This window comes from Carassius gibelio, chromosome A18 (genome assembly GCF_023724105.1).
Source record: "Carassius gibelio isolate Cgi1373 ecotype wild population from Czech Republic chromosome A18, carGib1.2-hapl.c, whole genome shotgun sequence".
Classification (NCBI taxonomy): domain Eukaryota; kingdom Metazoa; phylum Chordata; class Actinopteri; order Cypriniformes; family Cyprinidae; genus Carassius; species Carassius gibelio.
Genome location: NC_068388.1, coordinates 10,441,556 through 10,467,230, shown reverse-complemented (window position 1 = coordinate 10,467,230; position 25,675 = coordinate 10,441,556). Strand labels below are relative to the sequence as shown.

At 37.1% G+C, this 25,675-nt stretch overlaps 1 pseudogene; it reads right to left on the bottom strand.

The window, feature by feature from the left end:
• Positions 1-6,282: 6,282 nt before the first annotated feature.
• LOC127934115 (hydrocephalus-inducing protein-like) overlaps positions 6,283-25,675 on the bottom strand; it is a 30,116-nt pseudogene continuing 10,723 nt past the window's right edge.

Below are 25,675 nucleotides of genomic sequence, written 5' to 3'. Positions count from 1 at the left end.
ACACTCTCGGTAGCGTGTGCACTCAAACTCACTCGTTACATACTGATCGCTCTTTCACTCTACTAGCGTCAGTATTCTTAACAGTATCAAAAATAATGTCTCAAAGTGCAAGCATTTATGCATATTCATGACACTGACTGGGACACACCAATACAATATCCTTAAAGTTACATTTTCTAAACCGATTAACACTGTAACACAATAAATCTAAACATCTTCAATACCCAATCTTACACTGTGCAGAAGCAAGTATAGTAAATAACATTCAAGTATCACATTAGACTCTGGTAACAATTACAGGTAAGTACAGTGAAACTCTATACTCAAACGCTGAAAATCACAATTCAGTATATAACTGCATTACTCCAGCATTTATAAATTGTATAAACTTTTCTTATTGCTCTTTTTATCATTTTATTAATTATTTTAATCACAGTTTTAACCCAAATAATGGTTTCTGTATTTTAACATTACATTCTCAGCAAATGGATTCTAAAATTATTAACACAGAGAATCTGATTTCTGATTAATAATACACCATGAAATGCTCTTTCTCACAGTTAATGGCTTATGATGAAATGACTCTCAATAAAGTTAACACGTGAGTGGGATGACTACAGGCCTACTCACACGTGTGCATTTTAGCTTAACTTCTTTAACACTACATGACTACTTCAGGTTCTTTAACATCGATTTAGTGTATCACCTATCTGACATTTTTATGTGAATCATGGTATTTTTACACACTTACTACTCATTTTCACTCATGCAGAAAGTTATGATCTTTTATCAGGATTGTTAATCTGATCGTCAGCCATTTTAGGTGCAAAAACTCTGAACCAGTGTAACATTGAACATCTCAATATGTTTCTCGCAAGAACTACAGTTTTAGAAGCACATAATACCGCTGTGAATTACTACAAGGTGAATTTCGTCAGCTTACCTGTATGAAAGTATGAAAAAGACAGTTTAGATTGGGAACACTCTCGGTAGCGTGTGCACTCAAACTCACTCGTTACATACTGATCGCTCTTTCACTCTACTAGCGTCAGTTACCAATCCTCAGCTGAGTGTACAGCTTAGGGTGCCCTCTATCGGTGAAGCTGAGTTTCACAACAGTAACACTTTTTCTAAAATACATCACAACAGTATTATCACCAAATGTCAACGTAATTCTTATCATTAGATGTCAGTTACTGAAATCAAAATTTAAAGGGGCAATGTTTATATGTGTCTCTTAAAGGGGCAATAAACACTCAGGGCTACACAATGCAGAGAAAACAAAAGCTGCATCTGAAGGGGCATTTAGATTCATATACACACTGTTTTAATGCAAGGCATGAATGCTTTAACCAGTTAAAAATGCATAAAAAATATTTTGATAATGGTAATTGAACTTCCGTTTATTCACCACAAGAGGTCATCATCCACAACACAGACTCTCACACTACACAGTACACCCTGGACTACTTTTCCCATGCTCCATTGCACCAATCACATTCACCTGATAACTATCACATACAGCTGCCACCAATTACACACACACAGAACAATCATCACACACTTTATAAGCATTGGACTTCCTCTCACACACTGCCGAGTATTGTTCTGCACATATCCATCTCCTAGTGATAGCTGCAATTCCAAGCCATCCGTGTTTGTTTTCTTCGTCTTGTTTCAGTTTCCTTAGTCTTGTTTCAGTTTCTAGTTTTCTTAGTCTTGTTTCAGTTTTGTAGTTTTCATAGTTTTACCTTAGTTTCTAGTTTTCATAGTTTAGTCTTTTTCTTGTCTTGCCTTGTTATTCATGTTTTGACCCTTTGCTCTGGCATCTTGCTTAGCCCTCTGGATATTGTTCATTCAACGAAGACCCACACTTGCCCTAGGAAGTGTGTCTTGCCCTCTATATACCTGTTTAGCAGTATTTGACCCATGCCTGTTACGACCACGTCTCTGTGTAATAAAAGCTTGCACATGGATAAGCATGTCTCACGACTCGTCAGCCCGTTACAGATTCATTCCGTTACATGTTTTTCAGAAATGCAAAACAGTGCTGTGCTTTTGTTTGGAACCATTTTTGTTGGTGAAACATTAACATCTTGTTCATTGAACTGTTGTATAAAATCTATATCAGATTTGTGATTTATTTTTTTTTTTTTTTGCAAAAAATAAAAATTGCACTTTTCGGTTGATATTGATCAACTATATGAAATTATATAAATATATAAATTTCCTGCCCCATAGCTTGAATTTTGGGAGCATTCTGAATGCATTTTATTATACATAATCATGCAGTGAAATAACACTCTAAAATGAGAATTCTAATGTTAGCTAGTGTTTAAGTTCTCATAACTCCGTGCCAGCCCAGGCTCTGTTGCTGCCCTAGGTGAGATTTCAATTTTCAGCCCCCCCTCACTACATTTTTTTTAAAATGCTGATTTTTCTTTACTATACTATAATATTACATAAATACTAATGAGTATTGACATAAATAAGTAATTAATAAATTGTGATAATAATTAAATGGAGATGTTGAAGCGCCTTGTAGGTACAGTATTTTATGAGCAAATCTGTTAAAATAAATTAGCCTATTGAAGAGACCATGAGCTACTCCCACATCTATGCTCACAGTGACAACAAAAAGGAAATATGAGCAATATGAAGTGGCTAAAATAGTCTAAAAAGGCTATAAAATAGGCAACAAATAAAGGCTACATTTTGTAATTTATTTGTTTATATTAGCTAACTAGTTAGCTAGTTAGTCTAATTAGCATACCCAAACCTTTCATTTAAATTTTATGCATAGGTACAGTGGAAAATAACATACTTAAACTTTATTTCATTTTATGAAGCCTAGATTATCCTATAGTCGTTGTCGGTGTTACTAGTTAAGATTTTCTAAAACATCAAAAAACAAACAAAAAAAACACTTCACATGCTAATACACAGCAGTTAACTTGTGATTGTTAACGCTTGATATTTTTTTACTCCTCTTCTTTGTTACACTTCCTGCCTTGTGACTCTGTTAATTTATTTTTTAAATCATTTTTTTTTTGTTTGTTAGAAATGTTACTTTAAGAGCACATAAATGGCAAAACTATTTAAAATGCAAGTGACAAGCATAATTAATGTGTAATGATTATGTAGGCTTATTATAATTACATGACGACAAAATGTTTAAGGCCCGGTTTCCCAAAACTTTCTTATCGCTAAGTAGTTCTTAACCTATTCCTTAACCTCTCTCTTAACCTTATGGCACGATTCCCGACACGTTCTTACGCTAAGTATTTCTTCTGTAAGTCACACTTTCGTAAGGTTGGTCTGGACCATTCGTAAGGTCTCTCTTAGCGTTGTTTGAGCTCAAGATGCTACTGTACAGCAGTCTTTAGAAATCAGCGGAGTGAAGTACAAGTCAAACTATGGTATGTTGACAATGTTGTGGCTCAACAATGATTTTATGTTATTTTTTAAGACTCATAATAAATTATGTTCGCAATGGATACAGGCCTATTTATGAAGTTGACTTTATGTGGTATCAGAATATGGTATCAAAAATATATTTTTCGTAATGTAATTAAAGCGAATTGGCAATCAATTTTTTGATAATTAAAATCTGGCAAACAATTTGGCTCTAAATGGCTAAGATCTATAAATGGGTAATCATGGTTGTGTCCAGTAAATTAGCCTCCCATGACGACTCATTATGGAGCTACTGGACCTTCTCAGACAAAGGTGGCGGAATTTTGCTTTAAGCCCCGAAGCTCAGCGCTATGTTTCTGTTTTTTTTTTTTTTTTTTTTTTTGCTACAGAGAGCTTCATCGAGGTCGTGGGAGAGGGCTACGGCCTAATCAAGACCTCGGTGTGGAGGTGCGTCCACGCTGTCACCAACACCCTTCTGCGCCATGCCGGGGATTACATCCTGGTGGATGGCACTCATCCCTATCGCCAATCCATCAGTGATTGATCAGGCGTACATATCGCGAAAGTATACGCGGCCATAAACGTGCAGGTTATCGTGGACCACAGGGGTGTGATCTCCGACCTGGTGGCAAGGTCCAGCAAAACTTCAAGTTCCCCTGACGAGAGACTTGGTGCCCCTTTTTACGTTGCTTCCCCACCATATTTTGTATCTAACTCTCTCTCTCTCTCTGTTCATTGTAGATAGGTTGCTTTTTATTAAAAATATAAACCAATTGCAATCAATACCGCATTAAACAGAAGTAACTGCAGCTGCTTGCTAATCAATTCTGATTGTAAAGTACCTTACCATTAATATAAAAGTGTATATATAATTTTTAAAAGTCTTTAAACCCATGTCAAGAAGCGGCACAAGTGGCACAATGGATAAGGAGGGTGGATGATTAGCGAGGGATACCCGGTTCGTCTAACCGTCACAACATATTGTGTGAACATATTACTGACCATTTGATAATTTAATTTTTAGTCTATATTCTACTGATAACTTAAACTATGTTAAAATTAATGTTCCTGTAATAATTTGAGGAATGTTTAATTTGCATAGAACGTTGTCTTTCTTAACGCTGTATTGCACCTTCGCGTGAAGTGGAAAATCGATTCATGATAAATCGATGCCAACTAATTCAGCACCTTCACTTTGGACAGCGCTCTTGTAACGTCGGACGTAAGAGGCAGCGTGCTAAGAAGCTTCCTAAGGGACACTTTGGGGAACACACTTAAGAACATAGACAACTTTGGTAAGATATATCTTTCGAGGTCTTCTCGAAAGTGAGCGTTATCGGGGAACCGGGCCCAAATTAGTTCAACATGACATATTGTCAGATCTTATGATTTTTCGTTGATGTCATTTTTTTTTATTCTAACATTATTTTAATCAGTTTAATGATCGAGCAGTACTAAAAAAAATTATGTTAAGTGTCAGAAATTATTTTACTTTATTGTCAAAAAAAAAAAAAAAAAACTTTTCCTGAGTCATAGAAAATCTTTGGGGTATTGTGAAGAGGAAGATGTGATATGCCAGTCCCAACAATGCAGAAGAGCTGAAGGCCACTATCAGAGCAACCTGGGCTCTCATAACACCTGAGCATTGCCACAGACTGATCGACTCCATGCCACGCCGCATTGCTGCTGTAATTCAGGCAAAAGGAGCCCCAGCTAAGTATTGAGTGCAGTACATGCTCATATTTTTCATGTTCATACTTTTCAGTCGGCCAAGATTTCTAAAAATCCTTTCTTTGTATTGGTCTTAAGTAATATTCTAATTTTCTGAGATACTGAATTTGGGATTTTCCATTGTCAGTTATAATGATCAAAATTTAAATAAATAAACATTTGAAATATATCAGTCTGTGTGTAATGAGTGAATATAACAAGTTTAACTTTTTGAACGGGATTAGTGAAATAAATCAACTTTTTGATGATATTCTAATTATATGAACAGCACCTGTATAGTAAGGCATCTGGCCAAATAGAAAAAAAGTAATCGGATGCATCTCTTTAATGTAGGGCAACAACCTGTTTACTCCTTCTTCCGTGGAAAGTGCAGGGGGTAAAACTACCAAATGGTGATTGCGGGTCCTGCATCTGAGGTTGGATACAAAGGCAGACTGTCTACACTTAAATCTCATATTTTTATACATTTATATACATTGCTTAGGTGACTATAAATATAAAAATAAATATTAAATATATTTTAACTATATTTTAAAATATACAAATTTTATACTTTAAATAAAACAGGTATAATAAAATAAGGTAATTCAAATATAATTAATGAAGGAAAAGTGAATACAAAAATAAAAGTTTTAGTATTTAAAAAATATACTAATATACTATTTGTTTTCTATCTGGTATATCCACTATCTAGAAAATGCAAAAAGCATGCAGGAAGACTTGGCTGGGAAAATGAGAGATAAATGCAAGACATTTCACACACATTCATACTGAAAATGAGTATGAAACAGACACTGCTGCCAACACATACACACAAACACACACACACACACACACACACACACACACACACACACACACACAATGAAATATCTGCATCGGAATCATGAAGGGAATATGCCTCCCACCATGCCTAAGTAGATGGGACATGTTAAAGGTGATGTAGGAGCAACAAGTGCACCTCCTGGTGGACTAAAGAAGAGCACTCTGGAGCAACAGCCATTGACTTGATACTTGACAGGTATAATTCAAACTGCAAACTCGAGTGCTACAGAAATGTTTTTTTTTTTTATTTGTTGTTGTTTTCTTCAGTATTTAAAATAAACTTGTATTTAGTTTAAAATAGCATATTTCTTCTTACTGAAAGACTGACTAAAAATAAATGAAAACATCTTAATACTAACAATAAATTAAGGATTACTGTATAAGAAACTTAATTTTTTTCCCCAAAAAGCAATGTTCAGTTAAATTAGTTTTAGCCATTTTAAGAACAGACTAAGAACATCATGGTTCTTTCTTCATGAAGTTCTTTTCTCTGTAGGAAGCTCTGGAAAGTATCCTTTTAAGTAGTAAACCCATGAGATGCCCTGTCCATGGCCCTCCATATGTGGGCATAAAAATTGTCAGCTTTCCATGGCATGGGCCTCTGGAGCCTGTGGGAGTGCCGTCAAATGTAACAGTATGTGCTGCAGTTTTTTTAGGTAAAATAGTCTCTGCGCCCTTGACAATGAAGGCAGGGTTGTCCATCTGAAAAGAGAAGGTCATTCTTAAAGGAAATCGAGACACTGGAACCTGAGCTGATGGCGAGTGGACCCTGAGCTTCAGGTGGAGTGCAGATGACATACAGAGGGAAGACCAACTCCCTGCCAAAGTCTGAGGAGATGCTGAGCAGGCTTTGGATGTCTCCCATCTGGAAAGGCTTGATATGGACCATCACACTAATATCTGTGCCAGTTTGGTTACTGCAGCTTCTTTAACATTTTTTTCCACAGTGAAGTTTGGACTGCCTGTCTGAAGAATAGGTACTCTCTTGTTGCCTCATTCTTGAAAGTCAGAAAATGTTTTATGGGTCCTATATTTGTTTTATACCCAAAGTACTGTAGTCTGCATTAGCACATTTTATATGGGTGCATGATGGCACTTGATTTAGCATTGTACTGGCCCTATTTATAAGCAAAGAAGGAGAGTTTATAATTTTTCGTATCCTGTACAGGCACATCAATGTATTCCAAGCCCTTCAGAAAAACAATGCCATCTGAACGATCTGGTTTGATGAGCTTGATCACAGCACGGAACCTGCAAAGCAGGATATAAAACACAGAATGATAAAACAAATTATAGTAAGAAGTGGAATATAATTTGCAACTGAGGCTTTACGTCAATAAAAGATTTTACGATCATTACAAAGCATATCCCAAGAAGCACTGTATTGTGTGCCTTTTTTATGATTATTTTCACGATTAACAATGTTTATGCATGTGCAATAAGCATATGTTTATGTGTAATGAATCAAAATGACAACAAAAAGGTTTTACTCAACAGGATTATATGGCATTTGCACGTTGCGTCAAATTATATAATTTCTTTTAGTGAATTCTAGAATTATTATCTGTTGATTTTGAAGTATTTGAAATGCATTTTAATGGACTGAAAAATAGTGTTTTGTTTTTAAACAAAATGCTTATAAGAAAAAATAGCTTTTTTCATCAATGTGAAATACTGTATTGCGATTATTACATTTGCGTGGTTATGCTTCTTTTAGACGAAGTACCTCTGATGACTGGACAGCCAGTTACAAATAGACAGTTACTGTCTGTGTGTGGTGGCTTTTGCATTTTATCTATTCGGTTATTGTGCCTTCAACCTTCGGGGGCTCAGCTGTGCCATGCAATATGTACAATAATCCACTGCCATCAGGAAAGGAGAAGAACACAGAGCCCTGCACCACAGCAGAGGGAGGTGTCATTAACAGTGGAAAATAACATAGGTTTTTTTGTACACCCTTGTTTTTTTATAATAGCTATTTGGACATCTGTTTCAAAAAATAATATTGGAAATAGTCATCTTGTGGAGAGTGTGTCATACCTCACGCCTTTCCCAATCTGCAGTCATGACCAGTGGCTTGTATGTAATCTCATAGGTGTCCTGCTACAGGGGCTCAATGAGGAGAGTGGGCGGCCCACTCCAGTGCTCTCCCTCTATGACACATTTCAGAGTCTGGTTAATGCGGCTGAGTAGAGCCAGAGACTGAGTACACTGACTGCACACCTGACACACGAAATTCACCACCTGCTCACACAAAAGAGAAAACAAGCAAGAAAAATACAGTGACACAGTGAATTAGCCTGGATTTTTAACTTTATTTTTATCAGCACATCTCATATTAGCAAATGAACAAGGTTTAGTATTCACTAAAGAAAACTGACACACTGTATCATTCAGACCTATGTTTTTTCTTCTGTCTCTGCAGCCCCTTACCTCTGTTGCAACCCAAGGGACAATGCAGGAGCCCGTGAGGGTGAGTTTTAATGGTTTGCCCCCCTCTATAGTACAGAGATCATCATATCACAGATCTTTACTCAGCTCAGTAGGGGCAAAGTTCACTTCGAGGGATACTTCCATTCCTGGGGTGATGTAGCCCTCAGCAGGAAAAATGATGGAATCTGGAGAAAAGCTATTTACATCTCATTTGAATCTGAAGAGAACAAAGAAAAGCTGAAGATGCAAAAATATAAATGTATATCCCTATCTGAGTTTTTGTAATAGTTGAGTCTTTTTCACTCGGATTCATTCATTTTCAGAACCAGCCACACATTTTAGATGCAACTAGTCACTTTTAAGGTTTTGTGATCACGCGTGGATGTGTACCTCACACCAGTGTCTCTTGTGTTCTGCATGATAATGTGATGAAAGGCATGGCAGTGCTGGACCACAGCTCTGAAATCCAGGTAGTCAGTCTGTGTCCAGTCTGACCTCCACTCCCTGGAAACATCCCTTCATGACCAGCAGGGGGCAAACAGCACCAAGACACCCCAGCTGCAACTCCTCAGTGAAGGAAGGCATGGAATGTTCAGGAGAAAAGAGAAGATCCTCCACACAGTGGCAACCTCCCTCTTTAAGTGTCACCTCCCTTTCTGGATGCACTGACAAGATCTGAAAAGCACAATGAGTTTTTCTTATGTAATGTATGTAGCGCAGTGGAATGTATGCATGTATTATGAAATGTTTCTTGATTACCCAATTAGCACATTAGAATGTTTTCCCAAGGATTGTGTGACATTGGAGACTGGAGTAATGCTGTTGAGAATTCAGCTGTGCCATCACAGGATTGTTACATTTTTAAATATATTCAAAAAGGAAAAAAATAATCTAAATTGTAATAATATTTCACAATATTACTTCACAATTTTGTTGCATTTTTAATTGAATAAATACAGCCTTGGTTAGCATAAGAGTCTTCTTTCAAAAGCATTCTACTTATAAGAGAGTGTGAGTGTACATGTGTTACCCTAGAGTTCTGGAGAGAGTTATCAGTGTCTGTGAAGACTTCTCGTCAGGGAAGCGTGGCTGCAGTTCACCAGAGGGATCAATTTCAGACTTTGCTGGCCAATCTGCACAGCTCCAAAATTGACCACTTCATGTGCTGAGTTCTCCAGATTAATCTGAAACAAAAACAGGGGAGGATGAATATATATTACATCAGAATGTAAATATCTGGTATCATCCAAAACTCCCACAACTTTTTTGTCTTTGTCACCTTCATTTCAACAACTTGTCCTAGGATCTCCAGTCCACCACTTGTTTGGCACATCTCAGAAACCACCTTCTCGTGAATCTCCATGAAGCCACCAGGAAAAAGGACTTGAGGGGTGAAGCTAACCTACAAGACAGGCATGTTAGAAAAATAAGCATTATTAAAATAAGCGTATTATAAAAAGCACACATTTCCGCTGAAGGCCAAAGGTGAAGGTGCAGGTCAACCTACTGCCACTGTGTCCAATTTAGGTTCCACCTGCAGGTGGGGCTGCAGCACTAATGGCCCAAGACAGGTCATAACCAACATCTAAACTGAATTTCCCAGGATTAGATACCACAAATGAGCATGTGGATTTATTATTTAGCTCCATCTATTCAGGGAACAGATGACAGGAAGTGGCAGAAAACTTGATCTAAACATTTTGTACTCTGCCAAAATATCTACTGGCACACACACACTAACTAAGGGTGCATAAATAACTTGATAGTCGACTTGATAGATCTGGTTTTTATACGAATGAAATAGCATACGTATCTTTAGGTGGAACTGTACCCTCCCTAGGCTCTAGCACCAAGCTCTCTGGTGGCCCTCGGAGTGGCATGTAGACTCCTGGACCATAAAATGAAATAGTTGATCTTCTCAGTTCACGTGGCAGATTCTCACAAGATGTGGGAATCACAAAAGTAAAACAGCAGTTGAAGATCTGTGTGTTGGATGACTGATCTCATCTTAGGGTATGGGACTGTGGAGAATATTATAGGTGGTGGGATGGGTGGACCTTTAGGTTCAAACCCTAACTCATCCAAAACCTGTGATAAAAACATTTTTAAAAAACTTGAACTTGATATTCAATGGATACAAACTTTGCGCAACAAAGAACTGTTTCAACAATAAATAGGAGCCGATGTACTTTACCTCCTGATAGGAGGGTAGTTTCTTCTTGCTGATGATCTGAAATCCATTCAGTTGTTCCTACTCTTTTTTAAGACAGCCAGATATGGGGTGTAGGCTGTGGAAACACCATCTTTTCTGAGCCCTCGGCACCATCAGTTGACACTTGAGTCTGACTGGGAGCTGGTGACTTCATATCTGCTGCCTCCACTTTCAGATTTTCTTTCTCAGATTCCTCCTTCTCTAGTTCCCTCTTGCACTTCTTGGCAAAGGGAGGAAGACAGTTTGTTACGGCTCCGGTCTCTTGGGCTTCAGAGGCCATGGGCTGCAATAAGAGACTCTGTGTTGGGTCCCAGAACTGAAGAATGTGTTGGAGCTCTGGCTGACTCTGTTCATACTTGGTGTCATCTCCTCTTCTCTTAAATTCTAAAGCTCCTGTTGTCTTCTTTCTCCTTTTCTTGGTCAAACTTGTCCTGAGTATATTGTCTCCATGTCAATCACAACACCACGGTGTCAGTCGCTAAGCTATGGCATGGGGGCAGGCAGGACAATATTACTATGTGCTGTCTACATATGCTTTGATTGACACAAATTATCAGCCATATATCAGATATGTGTAGGGTATACAAATAATTTACACACCCGCAGTTTCTCTGACAGGATCTCTACCAACACATCATCAGGCAATAGGCAGCTAATCAGCCCCAGCTCTTCATTTTAACTGGCATTCTCACACAGAGGCCTGTGTACCTGACCACTTTTCTGCAACACACACACATTTGAGATATTTAGTTTATTTATATCTATTCATACATGACACATACATGACAAACAAGACACATACAGTACAGATCCATATGTTACACCATATTTTTGGTATTACTAAAGTATCTTGCTATATTTACTATATTAATATAGGGAGAACCTGACACACATACACATATGTTGGTTTTCCATGTTTTATGGGGAAATTCCATATTTTCTATTTCAATATATTCTATTTCAATTTTAAGTGTTCTGTAATTTATTTAATTTTCAGCACAAGTTTTTTTTTTGTTTTTTTTTTTGGAAACTGTCATATGTATATATTGTTTCAGTATTATTAAGTTAACATAATTTATTTATACCTTTACCACTGAGTATCACCCTCAGATGGTGCAGCTGTGTCCCCCTTGTCGTCATCTCCAAGACCCTCCCCAGATTTTTAAAAACAAGTTAGATCTATTAGATTAATAATAATAATAATCATAATAATAATATTAATAATAATTATTATTATCATCATAATTTAATCTTGCCAAAAGGCAAAACCTGTGATAATGTACTTTGTCATATGTGTTTTGTAGCTAAAAAAGTAAAAAGAAAAAAAAAGAAAGAAAAAAAGCAGTCTGACACATAGCAGACCACAAGTAAACACCTTTAAAAGCTTTTGTTTATTAAAAAAAAACTTGCCTTTGAGATCATTTCTAATTATATAGAGTAGGGTTTTACTAAATGGGATACGTGGAAAAATAAATTCTAAAGAGATAAATAAAGAGAATTTTAAATAGATCATAAAAAATAGATTAAAGAGCCACACAGATGGGAAATCAAAAATTACCTGTATTACAGTGTATGATGTAGCTGTCTATCAGTGTAAACAATGTGCAAAGTAATTAAACCAAAAAGTACACTATTTATAAAGTTATTGGCTTCTAAAGTAAGGAGTCGACTCTGAATTGCTGAAACGAGTCGTTATAGATTTCAAATCTTTTGCCCATCTCTATGTACGTCACTAGGAGCACTTTGCATAATAAACTCCGCCTACCGTCTTGGGAGAAACGGAACTCTGAGCTGCCCCACCCCCCCACACAGACGCTCTGTTTGGTGTGATAGCATCGTGTCGAGGAGACAGTGTGTTTTTAATTGTAAAGGCAAGTTTGCTTTATTTTCACTGCCAAAGAATGAAGATCAGAAGAACCAATAAAATTCATTTTCACCACAATACCAGAGCAGTACAACAAATCCCTTTTGTTGTGTTCACAACATTTCACTGATGACAGCTTTTCTAATCTCCGTGAGTACAAGGCGGGATTTTCAAAGCGTTTGGCCATAAAAGATGGTTCATTACCAACTTTATTTAGACCAACGAGCATCTCCGAATCACAACGCGAAGTATGATTATGAAGTTATGTGTTTGTTTTCTCCCGGGCGTCTTATCAGTATGTGTTCTGTCTGCAGCCTTTGTTTGTGCTGATCGTCATGTACAAACTGTCAGGGTTACTGAGGGAGAGGACCCAGATGCAGAGTGAACAAGGAACGTTTATTGACAAGACAAAGCACGATAGGAGGGAGTGGCTTGAACAGTCCAGACAGTAGGATTGGGTAGACAGTGGAGCAGGCAGATGGGGGGGGATGACCACCGAGGGGGGCTCTGGGTGATAACTGAGTGCAGGACTGTTGAGGAGGCTGTGCAAGGGACCAGACCACAACACCAGGAACCAAGGGCACTTGACTATAGAGGTAAAGCCACACACGTCAGATCTCCAGGCGGGGAGACCCAGTAGCCAGGGAGAAGGCAGCAGGCAAGACAGGAACAGACAGAACTCAAAACACTAGACAAGACTTAAGACAACATGAGAAAAACAACAACAACAACAATAATAATAATAATAATAATAATAATAATACTACAAGGGCAAAAATCAGACAAGGCTGCTATGACCTAGAAACAAGATAAACTAGGGGAATAACCAAAGTAAACTAAAAAGGTAAAGAAACAAATACAAAATAAAGTTCTAGAAAAAACTGGAAAGACTAACCAAGAAAATAACTCAAAAGGGGAAAATAAATACTTTAAGGGACAAGTCAAACTCAAGTCAAATTAAAAGTGAGATCCAACCAAAAAGAAACACTTAAACTAGACTAGAATAAACAGTGACAAGATAAACTTAAACTAACAAATACCAGACTTAAACTGACAAGGGAAAAATCGCTATTGGTTTAGAACAGCTAGCACGCTAAGCAGACACTAACTCACACAAAAAACGAACCGGCAAACACAGGAGGGAAATGATCACAATAAGAGCATACAGAGACATGAGAAACAGGTGACAACACTCTGACTAATGGGGACTAAACAAGAGGGCGTGACCAGGGAAAACAAGGAGGTGGGACAAGAGGAGCACGTGGTAGACACAAGAGACACAACCATGTGCTCAGGCACAAAATAAACAAAGACACATTGAACAAAGACAGTACAGACAAGACTGTCAGGGCAGGATCCTGACACAAACACGTCATTAAAATAAAGTGTAAATGTGAATACTCAACAAAGAGAAATGAGAGAGTTATCTATAGAAAGCTTGACATGTTTACTTTAAAACGAAAAAAGTGCTGCCGAAAACAGATATTCTGTGATAAAGTAATCCATATGAAAACAACGCGATGTCCGTTTTTCACGTCTCCCTTCATTATATCTAATGTGACCACGCCCCCGCGCTGAACACGCTATTCAGATTCAAACTGAAGTGCGCGGCTTGAATACACACACACAGAAGAAAAAGCAGCGAGACTTTTCAAGTTTTTTATTTTACTATTTGCTTCGGGGTAAGAGGCATAAGACATAATTCACCCCAAACAGATGCTAAAGCATTGTTTACCGTGAAGTTGTGTGCGGAACAACCAATCAAAACTATGTCAGTTGACCAATCAGAACACAGTATGCTACCGAAAGGTGGGGTTTAAGGAAACTGAATCTTTTGAACAGCTTCGCGCCAACCGTTTGGGGATCTCTGAGAATTGAGGTAATTTTAAAATGATATTTTGACAAAATTACAATGTTTTTTAACCTTGGATGGATTTAAACCTAATGTACAAGACTTATAAACAGTGATAGGAAGCTTAGAATTTTCATCTTACTGGCTCTTTAAACTAAATAAATGTAAACTATAATAAATACATTTAAATAAATATTAATATTGCATTTTCAGATTAGGGACTCTGAAAAAATGGAAAACCCTTGATATAGACCTCTGTTGCTGTATATGGTATCCTGTTTCTGTGAGCTCTGCTCTTTGTAGAAGTCCAACAGTTCCGGAGGCAGAGTCTCGCCAGGGGAAAAGGGAGGGAGAAGTAACACAGGATCATATCCTTTTAACATTCGTCTGAGATCTGAGAAGTAGAACAGAAAAAAAAAAAAACAATGTAAGAGGATGAATTTGCAATGGGAATGACACTGTCCAACACTACACTGATCCAAACAAATATTTGAGGGTCATTGTTGAGAAATAAGATACAGCACATATACAGATAAAATACATACAATAAGATATTGGGGGAACTGAAAATATATACAGAAAATATATATAAATCATATAATTTCACATAAAATCATAATAGGAATTTTCATGTTGATACTTTCATATTGACAGTTTGTGATCTCATTACTGTCTAAGAGAGAGAAAAAACATGAGAAACCCTATGAACTTATTAAGCTCACCTCTTCCTCTTCTAGGTGCTGCTTGTCAAAGTAAATAGAGTAAAACTCTATAGGGAGGGGGCACGGGTTACAAACAACCACCTCAGCCACCTTCCCTTCACTGTAGGGCAAGACAGACCCAAAATCTAGCTCTGAGGAGGAAAACTCCAGCTGAGGCTCTTCTCCCTGACCGTGGGCCAGCAGCAAGATCTACTGAGTGCTCTGAGCCACCATTATCACTAATCTCTGACTGAACACCCCCTGAAGAACACACATCAGAAGGAAAACAACCAGGCCTTTGAATGAAGATGGCACACAATTTTATCGACTGCAGGCAACACAAAATATTGGAATTATTCATAACTCAATCATGCTACTATGACTCCCAATATAACTACAGTGCCTCCAACAGTTTAAGGAATCAAGTTCAACATATTAAACTGATTTGGGTTAGTATTTTATCTATATACTGTAAAATATAAATTGAATATAGATCAAATATAGCTAGATTTAACCTCTAAACTCTGATATTAGAAAGTCCCATTCATAATTATTACACTAAGATATGGTTTTTAAGAAGTCTCTTTGACCAAAATAATATTAATAAGTGCTGAAATGATACATTTAAAATAACCATTTGCTATTTTAAAATATCTGTTATATCATTCATTTGTAATGTGTGTCATTTAGTTTTGTGAATTTTCAGCAGCCATTACTCCAGTCTTCAGTGTTTCATAATCCTTCAGAAATCATTCTAATAGGCGGATTTGCTGCTCATGACACATTTCTTATTATATTATCAATGTTGAAAACGTTTGTGCTGCTTAATAATTTTATTTGATTCACGTTTATTTCTTCCTTAACAAAATTATTTATCTATACACTTACACCAAAGTTTTGATGAGTAGTGTATAATAAGTAAAACTGATCAAAACTTTGTTGTAAGTGATTTTTTTTATGAAACACTATAATGTCTGTGTTTCATCACCCCCTCTGCTGGGCTGAATTTGACCTGCACATTGGTTCTGTCACCAGAATAGAGTGTGCCATCTAAGGGCAATTACTCAAAGACAACTGGAGGAGGCTGCTGTTTCAGATGAGCCTGTCGTCTGAGGTACAGTGGGATGTGCTTGTCAATCTGTCCACATAACCAAACAGACAACAGCTGGGATAAATTCCCATTGAATTACAACAAAACCGATACAGTATGAAAACCACAACATATTGTAAGAGCACTTAAGTAAACCTCATACCAAAGTCTGATTCAACTGAAAACTGATTCGAAGCAGAAAACATGCCACAAAGACGAATGAATCTCAGCTGTGGCCAACACCCATTAATATCCAGTAGATATATGTACATCACTACTAAACCAGCTTATTAATGATGGAAATGAACCTCAAAGTCAACATAAAAATCAAAATGAACTCCATTACTTTCTATCCCTTCCTTGTGATGAAATCCATCAAACTCCAATGAGAATAGGTATTATTGCAGCTTTGTAAATACATTTTTGTGTTTTTTATATATCTATCTATATCTATCTATCTATCTATCTATATCTATCTATATATATCTATATCTATATATATATATATATATATATATATATATATATATATATATATATAGATAGATAGATAGATAGATAGATAGATAGATAGATAGATAGATAGATAGATAGGAAACACAAAAATGTATTTACAAAGCTGCAATAATACCTATTCTCATTGGAGTTTGATGGATTTCATCACAAGGAAGGGGAAGAGACAACATGCATTTATAACATACAGACTCACAGTAGGAATGTAGTCGTCTTCAGGTGGCATCTCCTCCTTTGCTGTGACAAGCCTGATCAACACCTCCTACCTTGATTTTTCATTGTCCACTGAGTCTTTTGCCTTCTTTAGCAAAGAACCATATATATCCTCATCTAGCCAGAAAACAGAAAACACCTTCATAAGGTTTCATAGCCTCTTCTGAATGCCTTATTTAGATGGAATTTGTTTACAGATTTGTTTGAGATCTGAGTCATGTATTTAAGTTCAAATCTATTTAATCTCACTGCTTGCTATTACTGATTCAACAATCTTTAGTATAGGCCATTTTCAAAGTATTGACCTTAGGATGTAAATATCTCTTAAGCAACAAAGCCTGCAATTTATTTTCCCCTTACTACAAACTGCCTGTGTTAGTAAAGCAAAGAAACCGATCAATAATCAGGTAATCAGAGAGCAACACAGAGTCCCTTTTCTTAGTAATAGTGGCACCATTTGCTCTATAACCACAAGACCTCAGTTCCAACTGAGAGCAAACTGCTTGTTTCTGAAATAAATAGCACTCCTTCAGACTGGCTGCAGATCAGAGAGGATTTGAACAGTTCTAGTGCAGAGTGTGAGCTAGTTCAAGGTCAAGACCATTACATCTGTCTGCAATCTGGAACCGTTCAACAGTGTTTGATTAAAGGTTAGGTGAGGCAGGATGAAGGCCTGGACTACTTTCAAGTATATTTGATGAGAGTGAAAGTTGGATCATATTCAGGCATTTTAAACATCCTGTCTGAGCTTCTCAATGTGTGAAGCGCTGTTGGCCTAATTAGCTAAACGGCTAATTCATTTAAAAGGTTTTTTTATAAGAATTGGACAATCACTTGTTTTAGAATCAAAATGTTTTAGAAACAGTCAAACAGCTAATTGAAAGTTACAAAAACTGGGCTATAACTAAGGGTCTTTTCTGACATGTTACCAACAAATTATATTCGGTTGCTACTGTAAACGTTCTGAGTTCTTCTGATTGGTCCACTTGTTTAAAAATGGTACTGATTAGCTGTGCTGTGTGTCAGAAAAGTTGAAAACACTTTTTGAAAACACATCTTAATACTTGATGCTAAGGAGCAAGACGCTAAAAAAGCTGTGAGACAAGACGCAATGCATCTTCAGCGTCTACACTGAAACATAAATTAAAAAGCAGAGCAAGTGCAAGCAAAAACACATTTTGTGTGAAAATTTGCCAAAAGCACACCTGTCCTCAACAAGCCATACAATTTGAGGTATAATGAATGTTTATAGCACAAAATGTAATACTTTACGAACTGTTCAGATTTCTAGATTACCAAAAGTTTGGAGTCTATAAGACAGTATTGTGCAATACATTACTATTTAAAATAATGAATTACAATTTTCTATTATAATATTTTTTTTAATGTGATGGCAAAACTGAATTTTCAGCAGACATTGCTTCAGTCTTCAGTGTCACATGATCCTTCAGAAATCATTCTTATATGCTGATTTGCTACTCAGTAATCATTTTTCATTATCAAAGCTAAAAACAGTTGTGCTGTTTAATATTTTAGTGAAAACTGTGGACAGTAACATATAGGTCTCTAGGCGGTTCCAGAGACAGTCGAGGGAAAATACCCTTTCCTCTTACAATAATGTTCTCGGCCTCATGGAAGGCCACTTGCAGCTGAAAGGCCCTTTGAAAGACTTCTGAGATCCCTGGGAGGTAATATACACTGAGCCTCATTTCTGTATAAGGCTCTAGGTGACCCTTCAAAAGAAGCACAGCCATGACACTTGATACACTTGGGCAACAAATTTGATACACAATGTATAAAAAGTCATCAGGGTATTAAAACATGAAGAACATCTCACCTTGCTGGGCACAATGTGTATACATATCACTGCTGAAATGATCCTATTGATCCTATTTAGGGGGCAGTAGTGGCCTAATGTTTAGAGAGTCAGGATTCTAACCCAAAAATGACCCCATACTTGGCTACATGTCACGTCACTTGCTATTATGTTGACAGTGTGTAGTTACCTGTAAACCAAAGTCCATGTCATTTGTGTCCGGCGTATACAAAACATAAGAAGCCTGACCCTTGATTTTGATTTCATAGATGGGCCATCCTTCCACCTCACACAATGCCAACACATGTATGCTGAAATCAGCGTGGCCAAGAAATGAGAAGGTCACCAGCTTGGTGTCAGTATAGATATCACTAAAGAGTTTCCATTTTGTTGTAGATCATTAAACTATTATGCTACTTTAGAGGTCTGTCCTAAATCAGTTTTCAGAGGTTATACCAACCTCTTTCACACCCACACTTGGATGCACATTGGCTGTGAGACTGATGGGTTTGCTTCCCAGCTCCGTGCTCAATGGCCTTTTTGCTAAGTGGTTCCTATTTTTCTATTCTGCTCCTGTCTGTTAGTTACCATGATGCAATTCATCCTCTTCCAAATGAGGCACGATTATGTCAGCGTCCCTGCAAAAACAAAAACACATTATGAGGGGTCTTCAACAATCATCAGATCTCTATCTCTTACTTCACAATTTTGTTCTACCTAAAGGGTCAGACGGAAAACCAAATTGGGTCTGTCAAGATGGCCATTAATTACACAACGCATTAAATAATTGAATGGATCTAATTTATCAGAAGAAATGTTCACATGGGAAATCTCAGGCTTTAAAGAAAAGGAAAGGAATATAATAAGAGCCACACTCACTCAGAATAACCTTTGATGGAACCAGTGTCATAATATCTCCCTTTTGGCAAAAAAAGCAAATGAAAAATCTTGTAAAAACTATTCAGATTGAAAGTAGTATTGAAACTGGGCAGGTTGTAACAAGGGATGCTATTATAAAAGGAATCAGCAGGGGGCAGTGTTTATCAAAAAATCTATCTTTCTTTCTTTATTTTTTCCCACCCTCCAAAAGCCAGGAGGTGATTGCTTAGTACAGATAATGAATAAGCTCCACAAGACCCTTGGAAATTGAAAACACCAGCCACATATAGAAAAAAAAATGGTATTCCTCTAAAATCCATCTGAATGATGTTTGTTTTAATATGTGTGTGAACAAGTATCTCCATCCAACATCCCTGTGAACCAGACTGAGAGCACAGAACAAATGACAGTGTAGAGATTTTTAGATACTAATGCAGCGAAGGGAAGTCAGGTGCAGGTGTTTTCAAAGGCTGAAGTCTCTCAAGAGACATGTGCTGCCAGAAATGCTCGCTACGCTCAACAAACATATAGATAAGCCACACATTTACCTGCCCTCCTCGATATGAATGCATATGTGATGGGTGCTTGAGTAATCTAATGGTCTAATAAATACTCAAAGGTCTGCTAACATGATAAGATTCGAGTAAACATCCCACTTTAAATGTATCCTCATAATTCTTGCTTATTATCAGAGAGGCATCAGAGAGTTGTCAGCTAGTCTCACGCAGAAGCTCTTCTCAGACCTGTTTGGGTCCATCTTGCCGTCAGCTTCTCTCTGCTCTAACAGCTCCCACTGCGTCTCCCTGCTCTCCCCCCAGCATCTCTGTCAGTCCCTTGACTCATCTCATCAAAAAAACCTACCAGAAAAGAAGGAAAAAGTAATCAGTCTCATATCAGCCACAGACACCATTAAAAAAAAAACTGTCCATTAACAAGAAATCCGCTACGTGTTGGGAGCCCAAATGGATCAACGAAGTGGTGCAATAATACCAGCTTCGCTCTTGGTTTTAATTACTGATAGGCTTTTAATTAGCAGGCTGGACAATGCATGCTGAAGCCCCTGTGACATTGATAGAAAAGGTCATAGTCTTATTGGATCATGCAGAAGGTGGGAAGCGAATAACAGTGCAGAAAGTGATTAATCTTCACTGGCTTGCACTGTAGCCCCATGGAGGCTATATCGATCAATCTGACGCAGGATATGGCAGCCACTAAACAACGATTTAATACTATAAAAACTCAACCCAAAGTTATCAACAGCTGAGATTTAAAATAAGGCTTTGTGCAAGCAATTTTTATTTTTTAAACAAGAGACCATAAGCGTGAATGTAAAGCTGAGAGGGTGTTAGATATATTGGCATATGGGATACACATGATTGCAACAATTAAAATTGTTTTAATTCAAACATTTTGTCAAAAATGACAAAAATACAGTGGGAAAAGTGTTAACTGCAAGATATTAACACTAACAATGTCTTGACCTTGTTGTTTCCGATTGCATTATTTGATTATTCAAAAAAAATGCAATCAGAATGAGCAATGTCAAGGATTGTCCCACTTTAACAGTGCAAGCTAAATCTGAACCGTGAATGAACACCAGTAAACTGAACGGCCCTCCAGGACTGAGTTTGGTGACCCCTGCTCTTCGCAAAAACACTCTAAAAATAGATATGGTTTATACAGAAAAAAAAAAGGTTTTAACATCATTGTGTTAAATGCTGATACTTACATTAATATCTAAAAAATGTTTGAATAACTGGTTTCATTTTGCACTTAAAATACAATTTTAATTAGACGCCATTTTAGTCAGCGTAAAATGGACCAAAATGATTTAATATGACATGAAATAGTAACTAAATGTAATTTATATCTTCATCAAAAGAAAACAATATGAGTATAGAAGTGAACTAAAAATATATTAAATTAAACACATTTTTATATATATATATTTGATATTTAGACAAATGTTGACTGTTATTGTAAGATGCTGCATTTGAACACCACAGAGACTGTAAATGCTGCTGACCCATTATTTAATCACATGCTTCTCCACTACTCACTTCCATCTGCAAAGTGTGAGCTGCCATACATCATTACCCATGTATTCAGTTATAGTAAGTTACTGCATTTCCTCCCAGGGCTTACAAAGCTTGACTGGACATCTGTCCGTCTTGAACAGCTGAGTGATGAATTAAAGCATTGACTGCTTAATCTTTTGGGTCTTTTTTGGGAGTCATTTAACATCCACCCCCCCCCCCCAAAGTACTTAATTATTTATTTTTTTGTTGTTGTTGTTTGTCAACAGAAAATCAATACTCCTTGAACATTTCTCTCAAGAAGTCAGTTATGCAGACTTTGAACTGCTAAATATCAGCTTAATCCATACAGTCTATCTATCCCGTTTCATGCTACATTGACAGGCTACATTTAAAATACACTAGCATGGAATTAAAGCACAGCACATCCAAGTTTACTCTGTGGAGAGGTGCCCCTGTGATCCTAACCATTTTAGCTTATACACTAACCTAAAGGATTATTAGGAACACTATACTAATACTGTGTTTGACCCCCTTTCGCCTTCAGAGCTGCCTTAATTCTACGTGGCATTGATTCAACAAGGTGCTGAAAGCATTCTTTAGAAATGTTGGCCCATATTGATAGGACCGCAGAACAAGGCATGATGGATCCATGTTCTCATTCTGTTTACGCCAAATTCTGACTCTACCATCTGAATGTCTCAACAGAAATCAAGACTCATCAGACCAGGCAACATGTTTCCAGTCTTCAACTGTTCAATTTTGGTGAGCTCGTGCAAATTGTAGCTTCTTTTTCCTATTTTAGTGGAGATGAGTGTTACCCAGTGGGGTCTTCTGCTGTTGTAGCCCATCCGCCTCAAGGTTGTGCGTGTTGTGGCTTCACAAATGCTTTGCTGCATACCTCGGTTGTAACGAATGGTTATTTCAGACAAAGTTGCTCTTCTATCAGCTTGAATCAGTCGGCCCATTCTCATCTGACCTCTAGCATCAACAAGGCATTTTCGCTCACAGGACTGCCACATACTGGATGTTTTTCCCCTTTTCACACCATTCTTTGTAAACCCTAGAAATGGTTGTGCGTGAAAATCCCAGTAACTGAGCAGATTGTGAAATACTCAGACCGGCCCGTCTGGCACCAACAACCATGCCACGCTCAAAATTGCTTAAATCACCTTTCTTTCCCATTCTGACATTCAGTTTGGAGTTCAGGAGATTGTTTTGACCAGGACCACACCCCTAAATGCATTGAAGCAACTGCCATGTGATTAGTTGATTAGATAATTGCATTAATGAGAAATGGAACAGGTGTTCCTAATAATCCTTTAGGTGAGTTTACATAAAGAATTACAAACTAGATACACTTCGTATTCAGACAATATGTTTAAAAATGTCCCAGTGATTTTATGCCCATACAGTGAATGTCATTGGGGTCTAATAACTGCGTTTCACAGAAGAAAGTAAGTCAGTAAGGTGTGTATATTATGACATGTTTTTATTTCTGGATGAACTATCCCTTTTAGGTTAGATTTATAATTTGAACCTGAAATCAATGGCATCAATGGTCCTACCAAATATGGCATTGCTGTTGATCTAACAAGAAGGCCCAATGATAGGAAATGCAGAGTGGGCTGCAGTTGGTCATGGTGAGCTTGTAGCAAGATTTTGTGTTGTTGAGAATGCAGCCAAAGTCGAATGAGGTGCTTGAGAACTTGAGATTACTTGAGACTACCCTGTCCTGCTGAGGGTGGCCATGGGACCAGAACTCCAGCACATCCTCAAACACACGGGTGACAAGGTCCTGTTGATACATGGGGTTGAAACACACCAATAGCTCGTTTTGAGCTCTAAAAGACATCACCAGACTCTAGAATTAGACTTGAAAAGACCTGAAAGACCAAAAAATCTGATTCACGGGTCAGAGTAATGGAAAGCATTAAAATCTTACTTGCATGCATAGATGTACAACAATAAGATAATGGCATTTTAATATCTTTATTTTTGCTTTTTGGAAGTAATAATTAATGAGTCCCATTAATAACTCTGCCATTAATGGTAAATAATCTGCATCTTAACTCAACCTGTTTACCTTTGAGGATGTATACAGTTCATGCCCATCATAATCACACAATACAAAAGGCTCATGCAGAGTCAGTTCCATTGAGAGGTTCAAGGAAGACACACTCTTGTCTTGAGAAACAGCCTCTGACACATCTGGAGCCTGTGCGTTAGATAAACTTCATAAATATACTGTAAAAACAACATATTAATTAAGCTAAACCAATAAAACACAATATACTACAGGATTAGAATGTGTGTTACACAAAATCTACTGTCTACCATACCATACAATATTTCATACTGAAAATATGTCTCCGTTCAGACTGAGAATTTCTTAAACTACACTAGCATGTGCTGAGGAAGTAATATTGAGACCAGCTAATATTAATGCTATTAGACACAATATCATTTTCAACACAAATATGTCATTTGTGCAGTTCTACTGTCAACACTTAAAAGGCGAATATCATTCTCCCCTACTCTCTTGATTTTCCTCTTCCTTTACTTTCCTCTCATCTCTCTCTCTCCATTCCCTACTCGCTCTCTTTAATTGCTTTATTCCTCCAAGCTCTACTAGGGGAGCATTAAGTAAATCTAGCAGCACAGACTGTCAAAACACAAACGAATGGGACAGAATCAGATAAAAAGAATAGCACTGAAATACATTTGCATTTTTAGTTCTTAGTTGTTTAAAGTCAGGAGACATAAGAAGTGTTTGAAAATATGTAAGGCTGCAGCAAAAATGGGAGAGAACAGGAATCTGACAAGGGGGATGGTGTTGTGTGTGAAAAGGAGTGTGTGTGTTGAAAGAGAGATAATAAAAGTGAAATAAGGTGGACAGAAAATCATTTTCATCATAATGATGGTTCCCCAGGAGCTCACTATGCTTATTCTACAGCTTTTTTTAAAAAACAGAAGAGGACCTGAGATGCCAGTGCTGAGCTGTGGGCGGGGGTTAAAATGAATTTGCCATCTCAGCTCACTTACAATCATTTTGCCAATGAGAAGTCAGTTTGGACGGCTCATTTGAATGAGTCGGCATAACAACTTGCTTGGTCTTTACTGTCAATATTAGGGACCGCAATCTATTTTCAATTTCAATAGACCATGACATTTGCCTATTCCTCTTGTCTTGTCTTTATGCAGTCCAGTGACTTACAAATGAATCAAAATTGATTGACTGGATGATAGATATTTTTTCTGTACCATTCATAAATTAGGCTTAATTCCTGTACAAGGAAGCAGTTAATTGCCTCAATCGAACCACACACTGCAAACTATTTTTTCAGCAGTATGGAAAGCATCTCGTACTTCATAAAAAGTGGAAGGACATTTGATAAAGGGTACATGTACAGCCACTGAGCTGCGGCACAGATAATGGACCTGACATTTAACATACACACACAGTACATTAACAACAAACAGAGGGATGAAAAAAAATGAAAATGGTGTCATATTTATTTACTCTCATGTCATTCCAAACCTTTATGACTTTCTTCTGCAGAAAATAAAAGAAGATATTTTGAAGAATATTTCAAATGGTTTTGATGACCAGAAAAATACATTTCTTGGAATATCTTCTTTCCACAGAAAGAAAAAAAGTCATACAGGTTTGGAAAGACAAGAGGGTGAATAAATGATGACGTTTTCATTATCGGGTGAACTATCCCTTTTTAATATATAAAGTTTAATAATATAATATATAAAATAAAACACAAATAGACAAATTATTTTAATGCAAAAGTTGAAATTTTAGAGCATAAAGCATTTCTGACACCAGTTAGCAGATTAACTTTGGCACCCCTAAGAAACTAAATCAACTAGAAAATATACTATAATAACACTTGATGTTAAATAGAGGTTTTTGCTAACATTTTCCACATAGAAGTTGGGAGGAGTAACCACCTGCAATTAGAAAAAAACATTTTATACACAAAATAGATCCTTTTCATATTCTCAATTTATGAATGGATGAGAATCATCTTTGATAGTCTCATTTTTAAAAAGCCTGCTCAGCCTTGTCAGAAGTGCACTA